This window comes from Ascidiella aspersa, chromosome 5 (assembly GCF_963924565.1).
Source record: "Ascidiella aspersa chromosome 5, kaAscAspe10.2, whole genome shotgun sequence".
Lineage (NCBI taxonomy): Eukaryota > Metazoa > Chordata > Ascidiacea > Phlebobranchia > Ascidiidae > Ascidiella > Ascidiella aspersa.
Window position 1 is genome coordinate 15540703 of NC_139451.1, and position 10876 is coordinate 15551578.

Consider the following 10876-nt stretch of genomic DNA (forward strand, 5'->3'; position numbering starts at 1 on the left):
TGTACGATATTAAAGAAAGATGGCAGAACGGAGAAAAGGATAGAGACTTTAGAAGTCACTATGAGGCGCTAGAGAGCGCACACGAGAAGTGACAAGAAAAAGGGCGGGAAAGAAAAGTGACTCTATTAGTCACTTTTAGGCGCTAGAGAGCGCACACAAAAAGTGACAAAGAAAAAGGGCGGGAAAAAGAGTGACTTTAAGAGTCACTGCGAGGCGCTAGAGAGCGCACGTGAAAAAACGAAGTACAAAAATGAAAGAAAAATTGGCTAGCGCTTTGCCCTTTATGAGGGCCTTGCTAGCGGCGGGGGCAATTAAGTCAACTACGTCACGCAAGACGTAATCGATATACCTTACACAAGCGAAAAAACGAAAAAAAATACAAGTATGCGCGAGTAAAAAAAAACTAAGATATACAGGTAGAACGAGCTTTTTTTGGTTCCCACTAAAGGGGGGTAAAGTTAAAGCAAAAAAGGCTTAGAGCCAGGCGGGTAGGTTATGAGCCCGGTCCCTGCGCTACTCTAAGGGGGGCAATACTAATAGAAAAACAAGATACACTAGAAATATAGGCCTAGAAATAAGTTACAACCTGCAACCTTCCTGGGCAGCGGGGCCAAGGGGCCCCCTAACGCCAAAAATAAAAGTACGCAAAGGCTCGAGGTACAAAATTTTCTCAGTTGCTGCACGCGTAGGTTTCAGACGAGAGGCAAGATACGCAGCATGACAATCTTTGCTTTGTTGGAACGAAGAATCCTTGTTCTGTGCAACAGTGGTACAGCCAAGCTGATAACTGCAAGGTGCGACACCTGGCGGAAGGTCCAACAAACCGTATCGTAATACATGTTTGCCGCTAGATGGCAGCACAAATAATTTTTCAGTCGAGGATGTGACCCCCCTCTATTGAGTAAAATCAGCAAAGTTGAGTTGCTACTGCAAGAGGCCTTTTCCCCAGCGCGCTCTCTTAAGGTGCAATTTGACTCGTAAATATCCACATCCTGTATAACGGGATTTACCTTTAAAAGAGCAAATCTTTACTATTGTACATAAAGAAGGGTCTCCTTCAAACATTAATTGTGCCTTTTCTGTTGCTCGCAGCATGACAATCTTTACTTTGTTGAAAAGAAGAGAATCTTTGTTCTATGCAACAGTGGTAACAGCCATTGCAATTATGGCTGTTATTTTTTTAACTATTCTACTAACACTTGGCTGACTGCAATTTAGTAGATCCCCATCACTCATTTGCAAATGCCCAGTTGCTAAAAATCGAAGTTGAGTTGTAGGAGGAATAGCATGATGTCTTTGATGGCCTATGTCAATTTTTAGCATATCGAGTAAAAAATTAAATGTAGCTTTTGTGAAACGAAATCTAGCCTTGAATTGGCAGTCATTATAATATTCCAAAATATTTAGTGCATCTTTAATTCTGCGGCGTGTTATTGGAGTATTTTCTTCAAATCTTTCCAACACTTCATCAATTAATCTTAGGGAACGCAGTTGTGACATAATAGTCAATGTTAATTACGACCTGCATTTCAATAATTAAACAGAATTGTTAGTCGTAGGGCGCAGTATAAAGCAAACAAAGTGTTATCTGGCTGCAGACCTCTCTGCATTCAACGACTAAGCTAACAGATGCAATAAAACTACCGTACTTGAACACAAATGTGTTTGTTGTCATTCTTGTCTCATAGGAAGTAAAAAATATACCATTCTAAGCATTAGGGTTAGTGTCTGATCGCCCAATATCGGCCGATCAACAAATTAGATGAAAAGTAGTGATCATAGATCAAGGATCGCAAGTGATCGGACTTTATGAAACAGAGGATATCCATGGATCAGATCCGTGGATCAAGCTGATCGAGTGATCCACAGTTTTATCCAACTTTCTGAACTCAACAGTGGATCAGATCCGCGATCCGACTTTATGAATACCACCCTAACTGTTTTATATTTTCTTTGTTGGCAATTCATATGATTTCAGTTGGCATTATGTGTTAAAGAAGTTTATTAAAATAGCTGAGTTATAGAAAATACAAAAGCCAATTGGTCCGAATTATTTTACAAATAAATAAAAAATAATTAGATTGGTATGTTTGGAACAAGGTTGTAAATTTGGAAATTTACGAAAATTAATTGTTAAAATACTTTTCCAAATATTTAAAAAAATTGTTTTATTAGTTTATAATAACTGTACGACTTTTGTTATTGCTTCTGCTTTATTTCAGACATTATTCAAGTTTAAGAAAAAACTTCAACTAGTGAATATGGTCTGTAGCAAAGAACTTTCCACGGCTAAAATTTTTTTTTACGTTTTAGATAAATTTTAATCAGTTGGTTGATGGATGTGTTTGGAATATTTGGCTTATATATTCTTCATAAAAGAACCATATAAAAATATTTATTCAATGATTTGTTTAATGATTAAGCAACAAGCTACAGGCACTCAAGTTTCTTGTGACATCAAGCAATAAGGGGTATGCTGAACAGTGGGGACTTGAGGTGCACATGTCTGTTTTTTTTACTCTAACACTGTTACATAGATAAGCTGTTTTAGGTTGAACTCATGTGCACACATGTAGCCCAAAATCAGATCAAAATCGCAAAAAAAAAATCTTAAAATTGAGACAATTTTTTTTTGTTGAACGATACTTATAATCCAAGTTATTAGAAATTGTTTATTGAAATTAGAGTCACACAGTGAAGAGTGCAATATACCATAGTGTTGGAAACATGGCCTGGTACATCCTTAATATGCCCGTGGGAATGTCATACCTGTCTATTAACAGACATGGCAACTATCATGTTTGCTTTTTTAACTTAATAAAGAAGTACTTATCAAAGTAAAACTGCACTAATCAATTTAGTACTTTTTAAACCAGGGGTTCCCAACCTGTGGTACGCGAGTAGCTTACCATTGTCATTTCGGCGAAATAAGTTTTGGTATTTTTTTTTTTTTAATTTTAAACCCGTTTACCACAAAATTGTTTAATGCCAATCTAAGAACTAAAAAAAAACATATTCAAGAAAATTTAACAGCGAGTTTTATAAACGCTTATCAGAGAACCTATACACCGATATTTTTATAAGTATTCGACTTAGGAAGAGATTCACACATTTTTTATTGCAGTTTGTATTGGTAATAAACAAAACAAACTAAAATAAAAAAAGTAAATACTGTTTCTGTATCTCACTTTCTAAACCATTATTGATACAACATCAATGTAACCAATAACCATATATTTTATTTTTTCAGTAGACAAGAAAGAATGACATGGGGAAATACCTTGGGGCTTTTAAAAACGTAACAATAGCAACAATCAATAAAGGAAACGAACAACGAGGCAATAGTTTAAAGGTACAGTATTGCATATTCACACAAACAAAGGTTCTTAAACAAAAGTTGCAAAGAAACAAAAACAATTCCTGATGAATTTTACTAAAAATTTACTATGTGAATTTGAACATTTTACAGTTTAATTATCATGCGATAATCGAAACTTGACAGGCTATAACTTTTTTTCCCTGCCCATGATTTTCCTAAAAATTACTGTTGAACTACCTAATACAACACTTAATAACATAACGTTACTCACTAACTCATGCCATTAAGATTTTTGCAGAAAAAAAACTTTTTCGAAGGCCTCTCTACGAAAAACGTGCGAAACCTCCCAGTTTGGTGGGTTATAACTTTTTTTCCCTGGCCATGATTTTCCTAAAAATTACTGTTAAACTACCTAATACAACACTTAATAACATAACGTTACTCACTAACTCATGCCATTAAGATTTTTGCAGAAAAAAAACTTTTTCGAAGGCCTCTCTACGAAAAAAATGCTATAATTTACGTGCGAAACCTCCCAGTTTGGCGGGTTATAACTTTTTTTCCCTGCCCATGATTTTCCTAAAAACTACTGTTAAACTAACTAATACAATACTAATTAACATAACGTTAGGTCACTAACTCATGCCATTAAGGTTTTTGCAGAAGAATAACTTTTTCGAAGGCCTCTCTACGAAAAAATTACTATATTTTACGTGCGAAACCTCCCAGTTTGGCGGGTTATAACTTTTTTTCCCTGCCCATGATTTTCCTAAAAATTACTGATAAACTACCTATTACAATACTTATTAACATAACGTTAGTCACTAACTCATGCCATTAAGGTTTTTGCAGAAAAATAACTTTTTCGAAGGCCTCTCTACGAAAAAAATGCTATAATTTACGTGCGAAACCTCCCAGTTTGACGGATTATAACTTTTTTTCCCTGTCCATGATTTTCCTAAAAATTACTGTTAAACTAACTAATACAATACTAAATAACATAACGTTAGTCACTAACTCATGCCATTAAGGTTTTTGCAGAAAAATAACTTTTTCGAAGGCCTCTTTACGAAAAAAATGCTGTAATTTACGTGCGAAACCTCCCAGTTTGGCGGGTTATAACTTTTTTTCTTTGCCCATGATTTTCCTAAAAATTACTGTTAAACTAACTAATACAATACTAAATAACATAACGTTAGTCACTAACTCATGCCATTAAGGTTTTTGCAGAAAAATAACTTTTTCGAAGGCCTCTTTACGAAAAAAATGCTGTAATTTACGTGCGAAACCTCCCAGTTTGACGGGTTATAACTTTTTTTCCGTGCCCATGATTTTCCTAAAAATTACTGTTAAACTAACTAATACAATACTAAATAACATAACGTTAGTCACTAACTCATGCCATTAAGATTTTTGCAGAAAAAAAACTTTTTCGAAGGCCTCTCTATGAAAAAAATGCTGTAATTTACGTGCGAAACCTCCCAGTTTGACGGGTTATAACTTTTTTTCCCTGCCCATGATTTTCCCAAAAATTACTGTTAAACTACCTAATACAACACTTAATAACATAACATTAGTCACTAACTCATGCCATTAAGATTTTTGCAGAAAAATAACTTTTTCGAAGGCCTCTCTACGAAAAAAATGCTATAATTTACGAGCGAAACCTCCCAGTTTGGCGGGTTATAACTTTTTTTCCCTGCCCAAGATTTTCCTAAAAATTACTGTTAAACTAACTAATACAATACTAAATAACATAACGTTAGTCACTAACTCATGCCATTAAGGTTTTTGCAGAAAAATAACTTTTTCGAAGGCCTCTCTACGAAAAAAATGCTGTAATTTACGTGCGAAACCTCCCAGTTTGACGGGTTATAACTTTTTTCCCTGCCCATGATTTTCCTGAAAATTACTGTTAAACTACCTAATACAACACTTAATAACATAACGTTAGTCACTAAATCATGCCATTAAGATTTTTGCAGAAAAATAACTTTTTCGAAGGCCTCTCTACGAAAAACATACTATATTTTACGTGCGAAACCTCCCAGTTTGGCGGGTTATAACTTTTTTTCCCTGCCCATGATTTTCCTAAAAATTACTGTTAAACTACCTAATACAACACTTAATAACATAACGTTAGTCACTAACTCATGCCATTAAGATTTTTGCAGAAAACCAACTTTTTCGAAGGCCTCTTTACGAAAAAAATGCTGTAATTTACGTGCGAAACCTCCCAGTTTGACGGGTTATAACTTTTTTTCCCTGCCCATGATTTTCCTAAAAATTACTGTTAAACTACCTAATACAACACTTAATAACATAACGTTAGTCACTAACTCATGCCATTAAGATTTTTACAGAAAAACAACTTTTTCGAAGGCTTCTCTACGAAAAAAATGCTATAATTTACGTGCGAAACCTCCCAGTTTGGTGGGTTATAACTTTTTTTCCCTGGCCATGATTTTCCTAAAAATTACTGTTAAACTACCTAATACAACACTTAAAAACATAACGTTACTCACTAACTCATGCCATTAAGATTTTTGCAGAAAAATAACTTTTTCGAAGGCCTCTCTACGAAAAAAATGCTATAATTTACGTGCGAAACCTCCCAGTTTGGCGGGTTATAACTTTTTTTCCTGCCCATGATTTTCCTAAAAATTACTGTTAAACTAACTAATACAATACTAAATAACATAACGTTAGTCACTAACTCATGCCATTAAGGTTTTTGCAGAAAAATAACTTTTTCGAAGGCCTCTCTACGAAAAAATGCTGTAATTTACGTGCGAAACCTCCCAGTTTGACGGGTTATAACTTTTTTTCCCTGCCCATGATTTTCCTAAAAATTACTGTTAAACTACCTAATACAACACTTAATAACATAACGTTAGAATCTAACTCATGCCATTAAGATTTTTGCAGAAAAATAACTTTTTCGAAGGCCTCTCTACGATAAAAATGCTATAATTTACGTGCGAAACCTCCCAGTTTGGCGGGTTATAACTTTTTTCCCTGCCCATGATTTTCCTAAAAATTACTGTTAAACTAACTAATACAATACTAAATAACATAACGTTAGTCACTAACTCATGCCATTAAGGTTTTTGCAGAAAAATAAGTTTTTCGAAGGCCTCTCTACGAAAAAAATACTATATTTTACGTGCGAAACCTCCCAGTTTGACGGGTTATAACTTTTTTCCCTGCCCATGATTTTCCTAAAAATTACTGTTAAACTACCTAATACAACACTTAATAACATAACGTTAGAATCTAACTCATGCCATTAAGATTTTTGCAGAAAAATAACTTTTTCGAAGGCCTCTCTACGAAAAAAATACTATATTTTACGTGCGAAACCTCCCAGTTTGGCGGGTTATAACTTTTTTTCCCTGCCCATGATTTTCCTAAAAATTACTGTTAAACTACCTAATACAACACTTAATAACATAACATTAGTCACTAACTCATGCCATTAAGATTTTTGCAGAAAAATAACTTTTTCGAAGGCCTCTCTACGAAAAAAATGCTATAATTTACGTGCGAAACCTCCCAGTTTGGCGGGTTATAACTTTTTTTCCCTGCCCATGATTTTCCTAAAAATTACTGTTAAACTAACTAATACAATACTAAATAACATAACGTTAGTCACTAACTCATGCCATTAAGGTTTTTGCAGAAAAATAACTTTTCGAAGGCCTCTCTACGAAAAAAATGCTGTAATTTACGTGCGAAACCTCCCAGTTTGACGGGTTATAACTTTTTTTCCCTGCCCATGATTTTCCTAAAAATTACTGTTAAACTACCTAATACAACACTTAATAACATAACGTTAGTCACTAAATCATGCCATTAAGATTTTTGCAGAAAAATAACTTTTTCGAAGGCCTCTCTACGAAAAAAATGCTATATTTTACGTGCGAAACCTCCCAGTTTGGCGGGTTATAACTTTTTTTCCCTGCCCATGATTTTCCTAAAAATTACTGTTAAACTACCTAATACAACACTTAATAATATAACGTTAGTCACTAACTCATGCCATTAAGATTTTTGCAGAAAAATAACTTTTTCGAAGGCTTCTCTACGAAAAAACACTATATTTTACGTGCGAAACCTCCCAGTTTGGCGGGTTATAACTTTTTTCCCTGCCCATGATTTTCCTAAAAATTACTGTTAAACTAACTAATACAATACTAAATAACATAGCGTTAGTCACTAACTCATGCCATTAAGGTTTTTGCAGAAAAATAACTTTTTCGAAGGCCTCTCTACGAAAAAAATGCTGTAATTTACGTGCGAAACCTCCCAGTTTGGCGGGTTATAAATTTTTTTTCCTGCCCATGATTTTCCTAAAAATTACTGTTAAACTAACTAATACAATACTAAATAACATAACGTTAGTCACTAACTCATGCCATTAAGGTTTTTGCAGAAAAATAACTTTTTCGAAGGCCTCTCTACGAAAAAAATGCTGTAATTTACGTGCGAAACCTCCCAGTTTGACGGGTTATAACTTTTTTTCCCTGCCCATGATTTTCCTAAAAATTACTGTTAAACTACCTAATACAACACTTAATAACATAACGTTAGTCACTAACTCATGCCATTAAGATTTTTGCAAATTCAACACAACAAAAGTTAACGCAGAAAAATTTAAATAATATTGCCAGCGTATTTGCGTAAAAAGATTCTTTTAAGTTGGATCGAGTGTAATAGACTATTTTATTGCAATAAATTTCAACAGCCTCACTAGAGTACTAGAAAATTGTTACTGGACTAAACTGTAGGTTTTAAAGGCAAATATTTATAAATAAGCGGAACTTTCTAGATTGCGAGCTGGTTTAAAGTCTCTTAATATTATGGTATTTTTTCTACATTTCTACTTGGTTTTGCTAATTCAAAACAAGTAAACCGGATACTACATTATTTACGTCGCAGTGGGCTTTCAACGGTTTTTAAACTTAAAGTTGCGCAATTAACACAACGTCGTACCATTAGTTACAAGTTGTTAGTTTAGTGCAGGGATGTTTCAGGCTTGTTGTTTCATGATATTTAGATGATATTTTCTATAAATTAGAGTTTAGTCGGAAAATAGAAAACTGTTTGCGTTTACTGGGAGTGAACTGACTTTTTGAAAACATGTCAATTTTGCATAAACACGTGTTTCTAGATCAAGGGTCGGTTGATTTTAAACTCCAAATAACCTTTTTAGCTAAGGGACCCATATAAGCCGAATATTCTTGGTTGTTTTTCCATAAAGAGCCATATAATACTTTTTTATCATTTAGTTAAAGCTTGGCAAAAAAATAGTGAATTTAGCAGAGCCGTTTATTTAGTTCTAATTTAAAGGACATAACATGCTATGCACCAAAAATTAATTAGCTAATTGTGCACAACTTTGATTACGGATTTCCGTTATAAGAATATTTTTTTGGATATTAAGAGATTCCTTCAAACGGAATAGCAGTCTCGAAAAACAAATAGAATTCGCGCGAATTGCCGAAAATTAGTATGTTAAAAAGGGGAAAATAAAGTTAGGAGGAAAGCCACGAGTGCAATTTTAGTTCAGATCATGCTGAAAAATGTTAGCTTAGATTTTTCTGCATGCAAGTCTTTTTCATCAATAGAGCCATATGGTGGTAACAGTCCCAATTTTTTGGCATTAATTGGCTGAGCGTCCTATGCTGTTTTATTTTCAACCCTAATCAAGGATAACTAGTTGTTTTCGCGTCAACTTTGGCAGAAAAAAATAAACATTAAAGCACCGGCCACCTGACAAAAAAAGATTTTATGGGATGAATAAAGTAATGATGTTTGTCTTACATATTGGGTACACATATATTTATGAACTTTAAAAGAACAAAAAAACGAGTTTTATATTGTAAACTTAACTAATATTCTTTACTTTTTGTGTTTGTTAATTTAGCATTGTCAATCGACTTTTGAATAATCTTAAAACATTGTGTACTGAATTTGTTAGTGAAACTAGACGTATATAATTACGGTTCAAAGTCGCGTTTTCTTTCAAAATAAGTATTTTCAAGTTTTAGGTCAACGTAAGTATTTTGGTAAGTACACAGAGCGTTCCGCAAGTAATTGATTGACTTTATTAATAATATCAGGTTTTAGTCAGTCATTTCGGATCACTTGAAGATGCGGCGAGATAGAGGGTTCCGGACGAGAGCTGTCACCTACCCCGTCGGTGTGAGCAAGAAGACGACGTTCTACCTTCGTCCGAAGCCGTCCAGCCTGCCCACAGTCCTGCTCGTCACCGACAGCAATGGACGGAACATCGTTCATCCACAGGTAGACATAAAATGAAGCCAAAGCAAATATACAAATTATGAACATGTTTAAATAAAACCGATTATATCCAAAAACTGTATGGAACTTTAGTCTTGCATAATTATTAAATGCTCTATCTAGGCTCAAGGCCGCCTTTGTCACTATTAAACGAAATATATTATGTTTGAAAATATTGGATTAGTTCAGTGATCGGCAAACTTGTTTTGTCGCGGCCCAAAGTACTCTTATTAGAGCTATTAAAGGCCCACTATGTAAAACTAGTAGGAAAACAGTGGCGGATTCAGAATATTTGTTTGAAGGTAAAGTATTAAGCGATGCCTTGATAGACAAAACACTGTCACTGCCATCATAATGTAAAACACACTATGAAACGAAAAATATACGCACCAAGCGCGAAAAATTTTACGTTTACTTATAGTTAATGTTGGTAAAAAAATATAGTTCGACAGGTTGACCTATACTCACGACCACATTTGGCACGTGGGTCTGAACACTGAGACAATATAATTTTTTTAAGCCACATGTAATTTTAAAACATAGTGCAATGAATGTACGGCTATCACGCGGCCCACAACATATATTATAACACTAAGCTATTTAAAAGCATTAGGGCCGCGGCCAACAGTTTGCCGACCACTGGATTAGTTCGTATATAGGTAAGGTGCTATTCATTTTCTTATTAACAAAAAAAGTACCTAAACATAAACAGACAAAAATAATTTGGTCCACAGCATTACTTTTTTGTTCCTAATACTATGTTGACCTAATTCATTTTTCAGGTGGTTAAGTGCGCGAGCGAGGTGTTTTCTCTATCTGCGATTTCGATCCCAGGCGGGGGATCGACCATGGTGCGATCGAGTTGGCTGATGGGAAGCGGTTCGAGAACGTGAGCTACATCGTTCTTGCACTTGGCACCAACGAGTTCAGGATGTGGTGGGACAACGACATCGGTGCCAAGTGTAAGAACATCATCGATGTATGCCGGCACTGCTATCCCGGTTCCGAGGTTTGTTTCCTAAAGTAATGAAATCCAAATTACTAAAAAAATGTCCAATACACGTATGTGAATCTATATAAAAGTCATATTTGGAGACACAAAAAAGTGTATGTACATACGAACATCTCTACCTTGACGCAACATATAGCTATAATAATGCAGTAGTACTACACTTAACTTGCAAAATCATGTTACTTAGCCGGTCCCCATGCTGCGCACGTCGATGAGTACAACAACGTTCTTCGGAACGT